The following is a 21,936-nucleotide window of genomic DNA, read 5'->3' as shown; positions in this document are numbered from 1 at the left end:
GACAGATAACACTACATACACGCCAGTGGGCATGTATGTAGTGTTATCTGTCTACTGTGATTCCGAAAGAAAGATATCTCGGTGTCTGGTTGGACCGGAAACTTACATAGGGGGACCACATCGAATACGTTCCCAACACACCGCACGCGAGGCTCGAACAGCTCTACCCAGTGGAAAGCACACTGAACAGGAGGGTGCCGAGGTCCATATACATGTGATTAGACCGCTGATGATGTACGCAGCTCCCGTCTGGGGATACGCAGCTCCTACACGACTGCGCCGCCTGCAGATCGTACAAAACAAAGTGCTACGAATCATTAGCAACGTTCCACGCGACACACGCACCGTGGATCTTCACAATGAATACGCCCTTAAAACCCTCGAGGAAGTATTCAAGAAACACGCCACACGACTATACAGGAACTCGAGACACTCGAACAATCCTTTCATCCTTACTCTGGGAAACTATGATCACAACCATAGGTGGAAGCAAAGCGGCGAGAGACTCTACTAGCAAGGGTATAGCCACCTATGGCAAGCTAACATACACCAACAAGCGACAAACGTCGTCAAGCCCCTGCATATCAGCAACGTTGACTGGAAATTACCAGCTCCTGTTAGCGCCAACCAACGGTCCACAGCAGGGGAACCGAGGAGCTCGCTCACAGACGCACAAACAAGTCGCCACCATCACCCTACACTGCACATCCGATATATGATCTATCGGACACAAAAACGATGATATACCTCTTACAGGGTGTTGACGCTGATCGAGAGTTCAACATCGAGCAACAGCGCCGCACAGCGTCAAAGGTAGCGACATGCATGGTACCCACTGCTGGATTTTGCCTTGGCACTTTTTTTTATTTTCCTCTGACCTTCAAACCGCTACCCTTCGTTCGACTTCGACCCAATCTATCTCCAGGTGAGCGGGCATTAATGGTTAACCTTAACCAGACGTACGCAAGCATCGCAGTACTCACATCCTGCGACACCTCACTCTACTGAAAACTAACCCTTTTGTAGAGATGGCAGTTGACCTTTCGAGTTGGCCATCATGCCGGTGTGGGCGTGGAGGGTCTCCACCTCTAAAAATAAGCGAGCGGCTCAGGATGGAAGCTGACGTCTTCAGTTGTGAAGTGGGTCGTCCAACTAGTACACCTGTAGCCTTAGAGCACAAGCTGAAGTATTTTCAGATAAGGAAACAAGGATTGAAAAGGACGAAGAAATATTCAAATCTGTGTGAAATCTTACGTGACTTAACTGCTAAGGTCATCAGTCCCTAAGCTTACACACTACTTAACCTAAATTATCCGAATGACAAACACACACACCCATGCCCGAGGGAGGACTCTAACCTCCGCCGGGACCAGCCGCACAGTCAATGACTGCAGCACCTTAGACCGTCGGCTAAAGAACGAAGAACTCTGGATAATAACTGAGACTGAACAACGAAGTAGGATTTGAAACTGCTGTCTAATCCTACGAGGCACTAACATATTGACTGTGTTGTGCAGTCCCACCTGTACTCTGTGCACCTAAGTGCCACGAGAAACTAAACCCCGTCCCTGGGGCAGAATAACGCGCCTTCAGCGTCTGTGATGGCAATCGCAATCGCAATCGGAATCCTCAGCAGCGCCGGCGGCTGGCCATTAAACTTCCTACACCACGAAGATGACGTGCTACAGACGCGAAATTTAACCGACAGGAAGAAGATGCTGTGATATGCAAATGAGTAGCTTTTCAGAGCATTCACACAAGGTTGGCGCCGGTGGCGACATCTACAACGTGCTGACACGATGAAAGTTTCCAACCGATTTCACATACACAAACAGCAGTTGACCGGCGTTGCCTGGTGCAACGTTGTTGGGATGCACGTGTAAGGAGAAGAAATGCGTACCATCACGTTTCCGACGTTGATAAAGGTCAAATTGTAGCCTATCGCGATTGCAGTTTATCGTATCGCGACACTGCTGCTCACGTTGGTCGATATCCAATGACTGTTAGCATAACATGGAATCGGTGGGTTCAGGAAGGTAATACGGAACGCAGTGCTGGATCCCAACGGCCTCGTATCACTAGCAGTCGAGATGACTGCCACCTTATCCGCATCGCTGCAACTGATCGTGCAGCGACATCTCGATTTCTGAGTCAACAGATGGGGACTTTTGCAAGACAACAACCATACGCACGAACAGTTCGACGACGTTTGCAGCAACATGGACTATCAGCTCGGAGACCATGGCTGCGGTTACCCTTGACGCTGCGTCACAGACAGGAGCGCCTCCGATGGCGCACTCAACGACGAACCTGGCTGCACGAATGGCAAAACGTCATTTTTTCGGATGAATCCAGGTTCTGTTTACAGCATAATGATGGTCGCATCCGTGTATGGCGACATCACGGTGAACGCACAATGGAAGCGTGTATTCGTCATAGCCATACTCGCGTATCACCCGGAGTGATGGTATGTGGTACCATTGGTTACACGTCTCGGTCACCTCTTGTTCGCATTGACGGCACTTTTGAACAGTGGACGTTGCTTTTCTACCCTTCATTCGATCCCTGCGAAATACACGTCATCCAAGCTCTGTTTGACTCAAAGCCTAGGCGCATCAAGGCCGTTATTACGGCCAGAGGTGGTTGTTCTAGTTACTGATTTCTCAGGATCTATGCACCCAAATTGCATGAAAATGTAATCACATATCAGTTCTCGTATAATATGTTTTTCCACTGAATACCCGCTTACCATCTGCATTTCTTCTTGGTGCAGTAATTTTAATGGCCAGTAGTGTACTAGGTTCACATAGGCGCCTTCCATGCGATCAAGCGCTGTCCTGATCTCGGCTCCTTCCAAAAAATGGCTCTGAGCACAATGGGACTTAACTTCTGTGGCCGTCAGTCCCGTAGAACTTCGAACTACTTAAACCTAACTAACCTAAGGACATCACACACGACCATGCCCGAGGCAGGATTCGAACCTGCAACCATAGCGGTCGCGCGGTTCCAAACTGTAGCGCTTAGAACCGCTCGGCCACCTCGTCTCCGTCCAGATGCTTCTATGCTGACAGTCTCGTATCTCAAGCTACCCTCACCACAAAAACGCAGTTCCTCCTCCTTCCTAACGTCCCTGCTGACGTTAGGTTATTTCTTTACTGGCACACTATGTGGAACATTATACCCTTAGCTAAACACTCTGAGTAATTCACGCTACTCATTTACGACACATGCGAGACAAGGAGGCGGTGAGTATTGTCAGTAGAGGAACAGTAACGGTAGAGTGGGTTGTCAGGAGAGCTTAGTGACGTGGAACGCGGATGAGTCATCGGCTGTAACCTGAGAAACAAATCCACCACGGCCATTTCAACCGTTCTATGGCCACCCAAGTCGACTGTTGGCGGTGTGACTGAAATGGGAACGCGAGGGGACAAGCAGAGAGTAGACCAAGGCCAGCCACGCGTCGTGTGCAAGCGTCGAGCATTGCGGAAAAAACATCACATAAAATTAGCGGAATGAATCATTCGTGATTTCCAATGTGCTAGCAACAGTTCAGCTAGTATAATGGCTATGAGAATGTAATTAAAAAGTCTGGCATGTGACGGTCGAGCACCTTCTCATAAACCACACATTGCTATATAGTCCGATCAGATTAGACAAATAAGTCGCCCAAACCCGGACACTTTAGACAACAAGCTGAAAATTGGTAAAAACGCTCAAGATGCTGTCTAGACCAAAATCCCAATAGTCATCAATAACTTTCCTTTGGGGGAAATCCGTCACATTAGAATTTCTGAATGTTGACCATAGTACCTGTCCAAGTTTCATCAAATTATTTATTTTGCCGTTTTGTTTAAATAAGAATAAAAGTCAAAGTACAAACGCTAAAATAATCGCTTCTAGTGTTTTAAAATGTTATTTTACATGCAAAAAATTTGTCGGGAAGAATTATTATACCATATGCTACGGCGCAATATTTTTGTGTCCTGGTCATTAAGAGTAATAAAAAACACTTGAAACTTTCTAGTGCCCCTGACTGCCGGTGTGTTTCCTGTGACGACGATCTTTCCCTCGGTCAGCGATTCAATGAGGCCTACTCAACGCCTCTGTGTCTATATCGGCCAAGTTCAATGACACTGTCGTCGAAATAAATCCGGATGAACCTTTTCATCGACAGCTGTGCGTTGTGCGCAACGATTTATTCACTCGTTCGGCATATTCAAGGCAACCATTCTTACATTAATTACAATACACTTATACAACCATGGTAACAATACTCTTTACAGGTGCTCTTATAATTCTATACAACATTACAAATACTCTCGAACTATTTTAAGGCCGCCGGCCGGGGTGGCCGAGCGGTTCTAGGCGCTACAGTCTGGAACCGCTCGACCGCTACGGTCGCAGGTTCGAATCCTGCCTCGGGTATGGATGTGTGTGATGTCCTTACGTCAGTTAGGTTTAAGTAGTTCTAAGTTCTAGAGGACTGATGTCCTCAGAAGTTAAGTCCCATAGTGCTCAGAGCCGTTCGAACCATTTGAACTTTAAGGACGAGTCCCTGAGTCTGTGTATGTCTTTCAAATCACCATCATATCCGTACACTTCACACACGCCTAAATAGTCCATTGTTTGTATTTCACCACACTCACATTCAGAGCTGTCTGACAGGCTCCATTTCTTCGTCATTTGCTTGCATCTGCCGACACCTATTCTTAGGGCGGTTCAAAGTTGTCCACAGCTTCCTTCAGTCTTCGTGTTGGGTTCGTCCACCAAATTGCAGTTCTTCTGTGCACTTGCAGCCCATAGTTCCTTCCGGGTTGTTTCTGACTTGAAGCCTTGAAGCTCTTCGCCCATTTTCCTGAAAGCTGTCCTGGATTTAAGTCTATCTGTAGCTGTGCGCCTGTACGCAACGATGATGACGTTGAACAATACCTGAAATATAAACTAGCACCAAATTACTGCCGGTTCTGTCTACAGTATGTCAATATTCACTTCGGTCGGGGCGTCACTGGGTCTTCTCGAATACAACTCTCCAAGTACAAGGGATGAAGAATACACCAAACCAAACACGAGGGGAGCAGTGGCAGAGGCTGTAGTTGACGATGGAATACCATCAATATCTCCTCAAGGAGCATTTGGACTAGTGTTAAAACCAAAGTGAGATTCATTCCTCTGTTATCGAGACACCTGACACAATTCATGTCGAGTATATCATCGGGGAGGAAGGCATAATCTTCACTAATTTCGTCTAACATAAATCCTCGGATCCCTAACTGATTTGCGTCATTATCTTTCGGTTCAAGTGCTCATGAGAAATCACCTTCCGGAAAATGAATCGCGGTATGCGCGTGTCGGTCAGCTTAAACCAATTACGACTAAAGACGAACCAGCACCGGAGGAAATACTTCACATTTTATGCTGCAGCTGTGAACCTGGTTGCGAAAACAGTTGCATATAGAGGACAAGCGGCTTGAGTTGTACAAGTACGTACAGCTACTTCGCTGAGCATAATTGCGCATATCGGATGGAATTCGCAGAGTCTGACACCGAAGATGACGTCAAAACCACACAATATAAAAATTCATATCTCTTGTTTTTCATTTTATAAAAGTAATTCTAATTTTTTTCAGATAAAATCTTCCTGTCATTAATTTTTTGCCAGTAAGTGAAAGTCACCTCGGTGAACCATTAGAGCTTACAACAACTCTGCTCACTTCCATTAAAAAACGATGTTTCACTGTTGCTGTTTTTTCCGCCTTGTGTAAATTCTTTAAAATGTATTTTTATTTTACGTGACAGCATCACTTGTTACTTTTAAAAAATCAACAGCGTATGAGCAAAGGCGCAGACCTTTCACCGTGTAATTTTCACATCTATGGCGACCTGAAGAACGACATGCATGGAGCTCCCTTTTAGTTGGGCGAGAAAGTGTAACAGCTGGTGCGGTTGTAGACTCGTCAGTGACCGACCGCGTTCTGCGAAACACAAATTTATCTCCCCGTCTCTCAGTGGGATAAATGTCTTAACGTTGAGGTGGCTACTTTTGAATGGAACCACGCCGTGTTCCCGTTGTCGCGGGTGTTCGGTTTTCGTTTGAAAACCCTTTATAATATATTACCGCTACCCCACACAAATCTTACGGCCGTATACAGGGTGAAAAGTATTTAAATCGACAAACTCTGCGAGGTTGTCGGGGATATCGAAACAAATATTTTTCCCTAATGTCTTTTTTTCCTACGAGGGTTATTTAATGCTTTGGAGTCCGTATTACGATCTTCGATAGTTAGAGGGCGTATTACGCTGTTCAGTTGTAGGCAACTGCTGTCCACCAGTGTAGTAGCGCATTGTCTCTGTTTACTAATGGAGCGATACACCTGGAGTGAGTTCACTGATATGATTGGTGCGTACTACGTAGCGCACCACAACGGGCGAGCTGCACAGCTGGTTTATCAAAAACAATATCCTAATCGCCGTATCCCGCATCGTACGACATTTGATGCTGTGTACCAACGTCTACGTGAGACCAGGTCATTTAGCAGATTACCTGAACAGGGATGCCGTCGCACGGTAAGAACGCTGCAATTTGAGGAAGCTGTCTTGCAGCACGTGGAGCGGGATCCTTCAATCAGCACTCGTACAATTGCACGTCACAAGAGGGCGAATCAGACGACTGTAAGAAGAGTCCTTCGAGAGCAATTGTTACGTCCATTTCACTTACAGCGTGTCCACGACCTGGAACCAGTTGATTATCCACCCAGAGCACAGTTTTCGCAGTGTGAAATGCATCCTAGATTTCCATCCTCTGTGATGTTTACGCATGAAGCAACGTTCGGGAGTGATGGAGTCTTCAACATGCACAATTCGCATGTTTGGAGTGAGGATAACCCACATGCCACAGTTACTAGCACTCATCAAGTGCGGTTCTTCGTTAATGTGTGGGTCGGTGTTGTTGGAGACTGTTTAATTGGGCCATATCTGCTCTTGGTCATAAAAAAATGGAAAAGTGTTTCTTGGTTTATTTAATTTGCCGCCAGAGAAATCTTCCTCTACCGGTTTAAGAACTCCTCATAGGAAAACATGACATAAAGGAAAAATATTTGTTTTGATGTCCCCTACAACATTACAGAGTTTGTTGGTTTAAATACTTTTCACCCTGTATACATGCGAGGCCGGGAGGGTAGCTTGTATGGTAAGTGCCCGTAAAAGATGAACTGTTGTAGGTAAAAGTTGAAGCAAAGAAGTGGTTTAGGAGTCATCTAAAATCGAGCAACATGAAGAATGCAAGCCGGCCGAGCGGTTCTAGGCGCTTCAGTCCGGAACCGCGCGACCGCTACGGTCGCAGGTTTGAATACTGCCTCGTGTATGGATGTGTGTGATGTCCTTAGGTTGGTTAGGTTTAAGTAGTTCTAAGTTCTAGGTGACTGATGATCTCAGATGTTAAGTCCCACAGTGCTCAGAGCCATTTGAACCATTTTTGAAGACATGCAAATCTTGTATCGAGCCAAATATGCACAGCACAAAAAAGAGAAAATTAAGGTAAAATACATGGGCACATGTTGTTGAGGTTCCTCTTGCGTTCATACAAGCGTTAAAGAAATGTTGACAGCGCTGTGTGTAGTTCAGAAAAAGTGACTCGGAAGTGCTAAGCCGCTTATCACTAGCAGACATACGAAGCGCAAGGAAGTGGTTCTAGCATCCTTCAGATAAAAAAATAAGTCGATAAAAATAGCAGAAATACTCACAAACAGAGAGTTAGCAATGACAATAATGTCATTAATATGTATATGTTCGGTGAAAAAATCCCAGAATAATAAAAAATACATTCAAATGTAGCAGGAAAAACAGTACAACGACAGAAAAAAATGAGGACTAGCGTCAACAGAAATCTCACTATACAAAGAGAAGAAAGCTGTGGAAAATGCTTTAAAGAATGCTTCACATTTGTTTTGGTCACTATCAGGGAAGAAGAAAAGTCAAAATTTGAAGTCTTTGTAGCATTTTATCTCGCTGGAGACGGAGGAAGAACTCCTCTTGGACAAAGATGAAGTAGGAAATCAGGCCAGATGTTCAAGGAATTTCCCTGTGTTCAACAGAAATATTTTAGCACGGCGACATTCCTCTCGGTACCTCGCTACCAACAGGACGCGAAAATATAAGAAGAACTGGCAGGAGACAAAGCTATTCTTAGAAACCTGTTAAACGTCAGAGGTAAACTCCGTTCCATGCATTTTTTTTATTTTTCTCTACTGCGCACAAAGTTTTGCTAACTACTGCCGTGACATCACGACCTTTACGAGTCACGGGACGAAAATGTCTTCTGCTTGGTCAGTCATAAATTACAATAATCCACTTCCTCGTAGTTATGATTTTTCACGACCTTTATTTACATTGGACCGAAATAAATTATCCCTCAAGACTATTGGGAAGCTGTCGGTGATTCATTTCACGAAGCGTTACGGTGTTTTTTTCGATACTTGGAATACTTGCACTCCGTCATCAGGCCACAAGTGGCCCATCGGGACCATCCGACCGCCGTGTCATCCTCGGCGGTGGATGTTGATAGGAGGGGCGTGTGCTCAGCACACCGCTCTCCCGGTCCTTACGATGGTTTTCTTTGACCGGAGCCGCTACTATTCGGTCGAGTAGCTCCTCAATTAGCATCACGAGGCTGAGTGCACCCCGAAAAATGGCAACAGCACATGGTGGTCCGGATGGTGACCTATCCAAGTGCCGGCCACGCCCGACAGCGCTTAACTTCGGTGGTCTGACGGGAACCGGTGCATATTGGAATACTTGAGTCACAATTAAATTTAAATATACGAGTACCTCAGAAAATTCTGTGACAATCAGCACTCGAACTACTTTGTAGGCCCATTGTGGGTTACCCATTTACCTGTATCAAACATCATAAGCCAAATAATGGTGGGGATAACGTTGTAAGCTATACGCTACTAAAGTACATTTCAGTTCACATCATATGAAGGAAAGAGCAATACTGAAGGTGTGGCTTCTCTTACAAACATATCACAAAGGAAGCTCAGGAAGTTTACTTCTGAAGTAACACCTGATACTACACTTGTTGAGGCTTGGTAAAACCACATCTTTGGTTGCAAAAGGCGTCGTCACTATTCCAAAAGACCTTCAAAAATAATATTTTACTAGGTGTCAAGAAGACCCACTGCCTAGTCTACGTGTGTACTACTTACATTGAGGGCGACAGTGGCAGCGCTGCAGCTAATACGAATGGTATAATTTTATTTTGTATCTTCGACGAAGATAAACTACACTCATGCTCATAAATTAAGGATAATCGTAGAATGTGGTGCCACACAACGTGGCACTACACAAAACTGGCGCTAGTAGCATAGGCACATAGGGAACACACACGACACAGATCTGTAAGTCCATGGTATTAGTGATAAGTTGAGAAAACCGTCCCGAAACACATTTGCTATAAAAGGCCACTGTTTCCTGTGTATGTACCCCGACATCAGTATGGAATATGATCATCATGCACACGTACACAGGCCGCACAACAGGTTGGCATACTCTGGATCAGGTGGTCCAGCAGCTGATGGGGTATAGCCTCCCTTTCTTGTACCAGTGCCTGTCGGAGCTCCTGAAATGTCGTAGGGGTTTGAAGACGTGCAGCGATAGGTCGACCGAGAGCATCCCAGACGTGTTCGATGGAGTTTAGGTCTGGAGAGCAGGCAGGCCACTCCATTCGCCTATCTTCTGTTTAGAGGCTCTCCTCCACTATGGCAGCTCGGTGGGGTCGTGCGTTATCATCCCTCAGGAGGAAGGTGGGACCCACTGCATCCCTAAAAAGGCAGACATACTGGTGCAAAATGCCGTCCCAAAACACCTGCTGGGTTACAGTTCCTCTGTCAAAGACATGCAGGGGTCTACGTGCACAAATCATAATCCCACCCCACTCCATCAAACCACGACCTCCATACAGGTCCCCTTCAAGGACATTAATGAGTTAGTCTCTGGTTCCTGGTTCAATCCAGATGAAAACTCGACGAGAATCACTGTTCAGACTATACCTGGACTCGTCCATGCACGTAACCTGGGACTACTGTTCCAATGACCATGTACTGTGTTCTTGACACCAGGCTTTACGGGCTCTCCTGTGACCAGCGTCAAGGGAATGCACCTTGCAGGTCTCCGTGCGAATAAACCGTGTCTGTTCAGTCGTCTGTAGACTGTGTGTCTGGAGACACATAGTGGCTGCGGTAAGGTCCCGAGCAAGGATACCTGCAGTACTCCGTGGCAGTCTGCGGGCACTGATAGTTAGATATAGGTCTTCTTGTGGTGTTGTACACTGTGGACGTCCCGTATTGTAGCGCCTGGACACGTTTGCTGTCTGCTGGAATCGTTGCCATAATTGGAGATCACATTTTGTGGCACACGGAGGGCCCCTGCTACAACCTGCTGTGTTTGACCAGTCTCCAGTCGCCCTAGCATTCTACCCCTCATAACGTCATCAATATGTTTTCTTTGAGCCATTTTCAACACACAATTCACCATTAGCACGTCTGAAAACGTCTGCACACTTACTCACTGCACCGTACTTTGACATGCACCAACACACCTCTGCGTATGTGGACTGCTGCCAGCGCCACCGTGCGACGACCGCAGGTCAAATGCACCGCATGACCACACCCCGAGGTAATTTAAACCCGCAAACCGCCAAACAGAGCGTTGTTTCACCATGTATCAGCATTATCCCTAATTTATGAGGATGAGTGTAGTTGACGCTCTCCAGTGTGTAAACTACCAATCACCTATGTGATCAAAAGTATCTGGACACCAATTAGGTGACATTAATATGAGTGTGCCAAACCCTCGCCTTTGTGAAGGCTTTAATGATGAGAATACTTCCAATGATGTGTCTGAATCTCTGGAGTAACCGCAGCACACTCTTGCTCTAGGTCCGAAACCACAGAAGGTAGTGATTTTGTATGCTGGGGTCCTGAGCGAAGTCGACGTTCTAATTCATCCAAAACGTTCAGGTGCGAACTCTGGGCAAGCCAGTCCATTTCAGAAATGTCCACAAATCATTGCCTCATAGATGCTGTTTTATGATAGGGTGCATTGTCATGCTGACACGAACAGTATCGTGTTCGAACTGTTGATCTATTGTACGCAGTACTGTAAAATGTGCTCATACACTTCCGCATTTACCATTTTCTTGAGTGAAATAACGGTAACCACGAAAAAGAACCCCGTGCCGTTACACCTACTTACGTGCTTCACTGTTGGCACCACATGTGACGGCAGGTAACGTTTCCCAACCATACGCCTTCGATCGGATTTCCGCAGCGTATAGGGTGATTCGCAACACCAAATCCATCGTTTCCCGTCATCCACTGTCCAGTGTCGTCTTTCTGTACACCAGATAAACCTCGATTAGCATTGACCGCAGTATGTCTTATGAAGGAGCTGCTCAACCATTATACGCCGTTTTTACTTCCCGACGCATAGCCCTTGTTCCAGGTAGACTATCGGTAACATTTTGGAACTGACATGTGACTCCTTCCGCTGATCTCATGCCAATTTTTACCACCACCGCCCAAGCTGTTGGTTTAGCTGTGGCTGTCCTTCTCGTTTCCAGAACACAGTCACATCGCCAACTGTCGACTTTAGAACGGTTGAAACGCCCTTGATGGATTTATTAGTCAGGTGACATCCAATGACTAACCCACATCCCAAGTCAGTGAGTGCCCCTGGCCGATCCATTCTGGTGTTACTGCTTCTACACTGACATCACTATACTGCCCACTTCCGTCGATACTGGCGGGCTTTGCGATTCGAACATCTAGGGTCAGTTCCTCATTACATAGGGCTGTACAGATACTTTTGATCAGATTGTGGATGTGACACTGTTCTCTACCACAACAATGCGGTAGCCAATGATGACGTCTCACGTACTGTACAGAGATGATCAAAGATAACTTTGTTTAGTAGTCGCTTATCTGATTGCTTCCTTACTGTGTAGAAAGTATCTTTTACTTTCAGCCGGCCGTAGTGGCCGTGCGGTTCTAGGCGCTACACTCTGGAGCCGTGCGACCGCTCCGGTCGCAGGTTCGAATCCTGTCTCGGGCATGGATGTGTGTGATGTCCTTAGGTTAGTTAGGTTTAATTAGTTCTAAGTTCTAGGCGACTAATGACCTCAGAAGTTAAGTCGCATAGTGTTCAGAGCCATTTGAACCATTTTACTTTCATAGAATATAAGTTGCGCCTAGACTGCTTGGTAGTATGATAATGCTTATATTGCATATATTGTGTTCGAACATTATGAATTACCTCGAAGAAAACGGTCTATTGACACACAGTCAACATGGTTTTAGAAAACATCGTTCCTGTGAAACACAACTAGTTCGTTATTCACATGAAGTGTTGAGTGTGTAAGTAGGCTGTTTACGTTTTTTATGTTGGTAACGCCACGTAGCTCTCTGTATGAAAATCACTGGCTGTGCTGTGTGCAGTCAGTGGCTGGTTGGCATTGTTGTAATACTCGCCATTGTAGTGTTGGGCAGCTGGATGTTAACAGCGCGTAGCGTTGCGCAGTTGGAGATGAGCAGCCAGCAATGGTGGACGTGGGGAGAGAGATGGGAGAGTTTTGAAATTTGTAAGACTGGATGTCATGAACTGTTATATATATTATGACGTAAATACATTGTTTGTTCTCTATCAAAATCTTTCATTTGCTAACTGTGCCTATCAGTAGTTAGTGCCTTCAGTAGTTAGAATCTTTTATTTAGTTGGCAGTAGTGGCGCTGGCTGTATTGCAGTAGTTCGAATAACAAAGATTTTTGGCGAGGTAAGTGATTTGTGAAAGGTATAGGTTAATGTTAGTAAGGGCCATTCTTTTGTAGGCATTATTGAAATTCAGATTGCGTTGCGCTAAAAATATTGTGTGACAGTTTAAGCACAGTAATGTACAATTTTCCTAAGGGGACGTTTCATATGTCGATCCTTAGCCGAGGATACTTCACTGGAACCTTCTGATTTTTTCTTGTAGTTTGTGTAATTAGTGTAGATATTGTTTATTGCTAGCGCCTAATTGTAGAGAGAATCTCCTTTGTAGTTGCAGTCTTTCATTGTTGTACAGTAAAACAGTTGCGGCATGCATGTAGATTTGCACCAAGTATTTCGCAGCTGCGCTTGCAATTAACTAGATATTATTTTCAGTGCTATGTTAATGACGTCTTTTGCTCTTCAAATTGTGCTTTTATGTGTTATCGTGTGAAATAATGTGACAATAATGGCGTGTGAAAAACTTAATACTAGGCTCCAAAGTAATCTGAGAAATGACAGTGAAGACGAAAGCAGTGTGTTAGCGCCACCATGTAATGAATTAACTAATGTTCAAAGTAGTAATTTGGTAATAGTGCGTAGGGAAATGGAGCGGGCTGCAAATAATTGTGTAGGCAGTGAAACAATTAGTAAACAGGGAAGCATTATCGATCGATCGGTCGGCAACAGCTCGCCTCAAGATTCCGAAATGACAGGACACAATCTTGCAAATACTGTAGATTCAGGTTTTGCGTCCTCACCGTTTTCTCAAATAAATCAAGACACATTTTGTGCTTTTCAAAATGCGAATATTGCCGGTTCAAATGCACTGCCGTATAGCACTGAGGAACATGTTTCAGACACCAGTGCACTGTTATTACAGTAAATTCAACAAATGGGACAAAGGCTACAAAAGTTAGACACAACACTTGAACAAAATCAGAAACAAATGGGACAAAATCTTCAAAAGTTAGCGGCAGTGGAACAAAATCTTAAAAAGTTAGACACAATGGAACAAAATCTTCAAAAGTTAGACGCAATGGAACAAAAGCTTCAAAAGTTAGACTCAGTGGAACATACGCTTGAACAAAAACGTGAAGATTTAACTACTGAGTTGCATAAAGTCGAATCGAAATGTCAAAAAGTCTGTAATGACATAAAAACACAAATTTGTGAGCATTTTCAACCTATTTTTTCGCGTCATGAAAATGCATTACAGAATCTCGAAGCAGCCATAAAAGAACTGCAAACTATTGTTCATGAAAATCACGACACCTTGCAAGCTAAAATGGACTCAGTTGCATCCACCGATTCGGTTACGCAACTTACAAGAACTCAGGAAAACTTAAAGGACACAGTAGATTCGATTTCAACACAAATGGACACTCTGAAACTTGGTTCAGGAAAACACACTGAGGAAATGTGTTCACTATCGGAGAAAGTAGCCGAACTTTCGAATCAGTTCACTAATTTATAAGCAAAGGTAGATGATGATCTGAATGACACAAGACCTGTAGCCAACACTGACACAGAAGAGTATGAACAAATTAAGAAATTCAAACAAAATCAGAATCAAATTAATACGCAATACAAAAGAGAAATCCGGGAAGTACAAGATCAGTTGACGCAGGTAATACAAAAATTACATATTTCAGAGGACACTCGCGCGCCAATACGCGAAGAGGGACTTAGAAATACGGAAAAGCCACAAAATAATAACACAGGGCATTTCGGAAATTATGAAAGAAACTGGCAAGGTGCACCGAATTTTGAGATGGAACCGCCGACACGACGTAACAATGACCGATATGCTACCCGCCGACACGATGATTTTGACTATAAGCTGTTCATTACTACACGTAAATTCAAAACATTTAAGAATTCTGGCAACGACATTCATCCACAAGCGTGGCTCCATCAATTCTCTCATTGTTTTCCTCCCAACTGGTCATTAGAGCACCGATTAGAACTTATGTGTGGCTACTTGGAGAATGAACGAGCTGTAAGAATGCGATCGGTCATTCACGATTGTCACAGTGAAGGAGAATTTTATAATGCCTTCCTCTCAGCATATTGATCTCAAGCTACAGAAGACCGAGTAAAACATAGCATCATAATGATGAAACATTTCGAACAATCTGAATTTTCCAGTCTTGTCAAATATTTCGAAGACATGTTACACATGAATCAGTATCTTTCAAACCCATACAGCCCCTCAGAACTCATCCGCATCTGCTTAATCAAATTACCTGAACATTTACGACAGATTATTTTAGCAGGACGATGCAAAGACGACATTGAAGCTTTTCAGGGACTGTTACAAGAACTGGAAATTGACACTGACAATCGCGGAATGCGAAAACAGGAGCACAACAATTACAGGTCACACCTGTCACAATTCCGCGATGACAGAAATAATACACGACAAGGCTATTCGTACAACGTAAATCGTGACCAAAACAGACACCAACTGTATGACAACCGTTGGCAGAGTAGTAATAATTACAGGGAAAGATCACTTCTCCGCGGTAATGAATGTGACAGAGACAACCATAGAAACAGAAAATATGGGAACCAAAATAATTATTATCAAGGGACACAGAATAACTTCAGACGCAACGGTCCACCACGCAGTTACGATTCCGGGAGAAATTCTCCACCAGATGACCGACAAACAAGAAACTATGGAATCTACCGACATGACGACAGACGATATGATCGTAACGACAGACCTGAATTGCATCAGAACTGGCGGGATTCAAACAGAGCAGGGCCCTCTCGACAAGGTGAATTTGTAGAAGTTAGGTCTCCTAATACCAATAACGACGCTCGACAACAAAGAAACAGACAATGACTCGCACCGCAGGGACTGGATGAAGCGTCGTCTCACGCGGTCTGCACGTCCAGCACGAACGCTGGTCCAACTGAGGCGCCAGGTGGAAATGGCATGGCAAGCCGTTCCACAGGACTACATCCAGCATCTCTACGATCGTCTCCATGGGAGAACAGCAGCCTGCATTGCTGCGAAAGGTGGATATACACTGTACTAGTGCCGACATTGTGCATGCTCTGTTGCTTGTGTCTATGTGCCTGTGGTTCTGTTAGTGTGATCATGTGATGTATCTGACCCCAGGAATGTGTCAATAAAGTTTCCCCTTCCTGGGACAATGAATTCACGGTGTTCTTATTTCAATTTCCAGGAGTGTAACAAAATTTGGTGGAAGGGGTTCAAGGCTTTCCTAGTTTTAGTTAGCTGGTAAAATAACGTCGAAAAAACAGTTAAGGTTACCATTGGAAATGTTATTCTACTCACAAAACATTGTTTATAAATTACACTATTGATAAAAGGAAGTGTTTTAATACAGGATGGCAAAAACCAACTGCGTTCAACAAAAATGTGAACGAATATTCCCTGAATGGGTTTCCAAGTTCTACAATGGATCGAAGGATGACCTGTGCCATATCACATCTATAATCTAGGTTTAAATTAAATTTCACATAAGAGAAAACTATCAAAATGGTCTACAGTGACCCTCAATTATCTTTAATTACTTATCTAACTTGTCGTAAATTACAGTGGCTGATGTGGCTTCTCAATAACTATATAACAGAAAAATCATCGCGTTTCAGATTTTTACTTCAAGTGGCAAATGTGAACACCATGAGCTTTAATTGACGATCGACACTAGTATTACGCAAAAAGCTGGTGTAACAGATGAGACTTCTGCAGTTCTGAGTGAAGCTTTATGCGCTGTTATGCGGCATCGTGTGCGTTCATTACCTTGCTGGTGTTCGTCAGGGGGCGGCGGCCGGGGCAGCAGCCATCCAGTTCGCCGTCTCGGAACTAACTAACTTGTTGTAACTTGTCCTTACTACCATTTACCGAAGTTGGTTTGAAAAAAAACTATCTGGCTGTGTTTTCATCTGACCAATCAGGGTCTCAATGTTAACCTTAAGCTCCGCCTACAAAAATTTTGTTTATCCAATGAGAAACGTAATATTTTTCGTGGTGTGGCAATGTTTTTAAAGTTTGCAATGTAACAGAGACGCGAAAAAGTCTCACGCTAAAACTTGCAGCTGGTGTGGTCCTTTTAGAGTTATTGTAATATCTATACTGTTCTTCTGGAGGGCTCTATGATTTAACATGGGCGGGGGTGGTGGGGGTGGCGGGGGGGGGGGGGGGGGAGGGCGGGGGGCGGGTCCTAACGTAACAGAGACGCGAAAAAGTCTCACGCAGAAACTTGCGGGTGGTGTGGCCCTTTTTCTGTTATAGTAAGATCTGTACTGTTTTTCTGGAGGGCTCTAGCTTTTAACATGGGCTGAGGGGTGGTCCTTGACGTAACAGAGACGCGAAAAAATCTCACGCTAAAACTTGCAGCTGGCGTTGTCCTAGTGGTTAGCTGGCGACGTGGGTGTCCAGTCTGCCCATTATCGTAGGGCCTTCTAGCTTAACACGGTTCTGCTCTCGGCTTCTGTTCTCGTTTCTCCCCTCGGAACTGCGTCTGTCTCACGGTGGGAAAGTATGATATGCATTTAGGCATTCTTGTGTTAGTCTGCGGTATTCCGTTTGCTCACTCGTTACTCGTATTACTTTGGTTAATTTAATGTCACGATTTATTCGGAGCTATGTGACATACTACTGGATTTGCTTATCATGTCAGGGTTTTCATGGAAGGTGTTTGGATTTGCCTGACACCTTACAATCAGTCTCCTAGAACTTAGAACTACTTAAACCTAACTTACCTAAGGACATTACACACATCCATGCCCGAGGCAGGATTCGAACCTGCAACCATAGCAGTTGCGCGGTTCCAGACTGAAGTGCCTAGAACCGCTCGGCCAGTAGGGCTGGCTAAAACACGTCAGCATTTGTTTACATTCGTATTGATACTACGCAGACACGCGAATGTGGGTGCCGTTTCTAATTAATATTCACGCCAGGCAACGACTGGGGCAGGTTAGATTTGGCAGGAGGAATGACCACGTAATCTTATACTATCTTGCGGTGGCAAGTGAAAGTCAAGCAAACAAAAAATCTCAATCACAAAATGGTTCAAATGGCTCTGAGCACTATGGGACTCAACTGCTGTGGTCATCAGTCCCCTAGAACTTAGAACTACTTAAACCTAACTAACCTAAGGACATCACACACAGCCATGCCCGAGGCAGGATTCGAACCTGCGACCGTAGCAGTCGCACGGTTCCGGACTGCGCGCCTAGAACCGCGAGACCACCGCGGCCGGCTCTCAATCACAGAAACCTATAAACCAGAAGTACTTCCAAACAAATCTTCACGCGATTACACGCATTTCCTATCGTGAAATCCTGCAACAACGATCAGGGCTCATTGACTGTACAGGCAACACCATTTGGGTGCATGAAAATCAATAGCAATTTATCTCTACTCACCATATGAGATCGTTCTTGGATCGTAATCAAAAATTGCACACAAAACACATGCAAAACCTAATATGGGAATCTGAAAGATCAATCTCGGCTCATTGACTGTGTAGCCAACATCACGAGGGTGAATGGAAATCAGTAGCAATTTGCGTACTCACCATTTTATATCGTTCTTGTATCATAATGAAAACTGCAGACTATATTGTGTCCTGAAAAGCCTTCTAAAAACCGTAGTAAAATGTTACGATAGCCAATAGTAAACTGTGTCAATTACGAATAGAACTATTCGTGTTTATGTATGTAAATGTACTATCAATGACAAAATATTATTTTGAAATCGAAAACTCTCCTCCTTTACATGTTTTGAACATAAGAATATTAATAATATATATATATATATATATATATATATATATATATATATATATATATATATATATTTCTGTGTAACTAATACTAAAAATAACAAAGACTACCACTGTATCAGGTTAGAGAATTTCTGTATAATTGTGGGATAAAGGCTTGAATGCTCTCGGCCTACTGGACACTGTTGTACAAGGTTGCTTAAGAACGCACAATTCTGCTAATTGCACTTAAGTTTTTCAGAATATACTACGTACAAAAAGTATTTGTCCTTGTAATCTCATTTCATATCTTCTCCTCTCTGTAAATTTAATTAAGTGAAAATAATTAATGATCACTAGAATTGAAGTATTATTTGTGGCCATCTGCCATTCTTTTGTCGAAATGGCGCGTTTTCACCCATTATGCGAAATGTAATTAATCAAATCATTTTCGGGCTTCACCCACAAGATAACAGGAAAAAATACTCTTAAATATTTTTGCTATCAGGAAAAGAATACATTTTTTGCAGAACAGTTTTCATTAAGTATACAAGACGAACTCAGAAATATTAAATAATAATACGAGGCTCAGGATCGCTTATGAGTAAATCTCTGACTGGTAAAAATATTGTTTTCACTGCCGTAAATAATATTCAAATCATAATTAACGGCATGAAAGGTCAGTGTATAACGATGAATTTATGTAACATTGATTTCCTACATACGATAATTATAATGCAAAAAATTGGTGTTTACCACGGTAAAGAAATATTAGTAGCAGCAATTGGGATTTTACGCAAGATCGCTCTGGGCGAAACACCACGAGTATCTCATTAAGATTGTGCGTTTCGTAATAACATAAACACAATAAATATAAGGAATTAGAAGAATTTCGAAACTCAGCGCCTCTCAAAAATATTTAGAAGGACGGTGCGGTCTTCGGAAATACCAATACAAATGAGAACAAAGAACATGGAAAGGACATTACTAGTTACTGTTATTAAGGGCAACGCGTAAGAAATTGCAGCATGATATTCTGCAAGTGAATATGAGCGGAGACCTAGAATAAACGTTAGTACCATTCTGAAACGGCATATCAAACGAAACAGCGCATTAGATAAACCAACACAATAAAGCTCACACGACATAAAGATGCCCGAGTTACAAAACGCAACTTGCAGTCAGCTAGCGACAAATGAAATCAAGTCATCTCAAGTGTAAAACGATTTGAATCTGTTCAGAGAATTATGCTGTATTATTGAACTTGATTGTAGAATATTTCCAATCATGCGATCACGAGCTGAGTACTGGCTGCGACAAAAACCAACAGCAGAATTAATCGACCAGACTATTACATTCAGCCGCGCATCCGAGGTGAAAGTCCTATGCCGTCACATCAAGTGACACGCAGCACAACGAAGGAAAAATTTCTACAGAAGTGTTTGGCGTTACCAATGCTCCCTTTGTTCCGAGTATGGCTACATCAAGCTTTTCAGAGGAAAACGAGCTTACGGGCGCTGCTGTAAGGCAACCGCACGTAAACATCATGCGTCTTGTGATGGTGAAAGGTTGGGGAGTAGACGACACCTTTCGACGCTAAACTGGGTGTAAAGTATCAGCTCATACTGCTGTCAGTTCTTTGCAGATACTAAGTGTAGTAAACGTCGGCTACTGACTGAAGAAGCTGCAGTCAGCTGAGAACTGGCCGTTATCGATAACAGTCGTCACTGACAGCTGCACTCCATAGGCTCTTACCAGAAGATGGTTAGCGACGCCATCAGCGTCTTCTGACGTGAGCCCGTACGATCAGTTTTACTTTCGCTTCACAGAATCATTTAGTCATTAGGATGTAATAATACGATTCTTATTTAAAACCCAATGATACCGTGCAGTAATTGCGTTACCCAGCTAACCATGCCGGCCGGTGTGGCCGAGCGGTTCAAGGCGCTACGGTCGCAGGTTCGAATCCTGCCTCGGGCATAGATGTGTGTGATGTCCTTAGGTTAGTTAGGTTTAAGTAGTTCTACGTTCTAGGGGACTGATGACCTCACATGTTAAGTCCCATAGTACTCAGAGCCATTTTTTCAGCTGACCATCCTCGTTAACGTTTTCTGCGGTTTCTCATAATTTCATAACCGATTCTCGAAGTAAAAGCCGATCGCGATACTTATCACGAAACTCTTTGAATTTAACTTAAATTTAAATCATACGAATTCCATTTTTTCTTGTAAATAAGACATACTCTGTATTTATAATAACAGCGTAACACTGCTGATTGCATGCTGATTTCAAAGATACCACATAATCGTTCTGAAATTGTGTTTAAGATATCTATAAGAAATCCATATTTCGAATGTTGAAACCAGTTAAATTCGTCACCCATATTTTGCTACCATGGTCTGTGGATGTATAACAAAGACCATAACAGAATGATAGATTTCATTTAGCTAGTTCCAAAATTATATCACGTATTAAGAAAGGAAGCCGTGGTTCAATACTAACATTTAATTAAACGACTGTTTTGAGAGGCAACGTTCATCCAACTGATGCATGAGGACAAAAGTTCATATGTTAGACATGCAGCTGTAATCCAAATACATTAGACGAATTAATATTAATAAAATATTCATCATAATTTTAAATTCTCCATACTTCATAAATGTTACAGACTCACAAAACCTAAGACCAGTTCTGGCATCAGCACGAAAATTCCGTTAAGGTGAGATACTTTACACATCAATTTGCAGTCATTTCAAATTTCGTAAAAATTACGTTTATTTTATCCTTTTAAGGTGGAAGAGTAGTGGTAATAATCGTGGACTCAAAATTGCTACCATGTTCATTTACAGTCAGACAAATTTAATATAAAAAGGAAAAACCTTTTGAAGTTAAAATAGTGATAGCCTTCAGGTAGCTTAAATATATTAATAAGTTTATGTTTATGCTAGTTTTCATGACCTCACATCTATTAAATTAGCGGGGAGAGACACTTATGGTGTGGTCGGTCATGTAGGACTGCAGTATTTTTAATTTCTGTGAATGTCATCCAAATGTAAGTTGGAAACAGTGCAGACACCTCTCCAGTGTCTGTTGTTATCGTGAAATTCGTTTCTGATTTATGTTAACGTAGTAAATATTGTGCAGTAGAGATATGTTTCCTATTAGTATTTACTTACCATATGTATGTTCTGGATCCTAAACATGGAATTTTACTACAGTTATAAAAATTCATCACATCACATTGATGAGTTTCGTAAGTTGTATTTGTGGCACATTTTGATGGGGGCTGAGAATTTATTTTTATCAATCGTAAGCATACAAAAGTCACACACTTCAAATTAACGCAGGATTTTTTTTCTGAGAAGGCCGTGGCCGTAATTTTATGCTC

The sequence above is a fragment of the Schistocerca gregaria genome, chromosome 8 (genome assembly GCF_023897955.1).
Source record: "Schistocerca gregaria isolate iqSchGreg1 chromosome 8, iqSchGreg1.2, whole genome shotgun sequence".
NCBI lineage: Eukaryota > Metazoa > Arthropoda > Insecta > Orthoptera > Acrididae > Schistocerca > Schistocerca gregaria.
Note: the sequence above shows the minus strand (reverse complement) of the source record.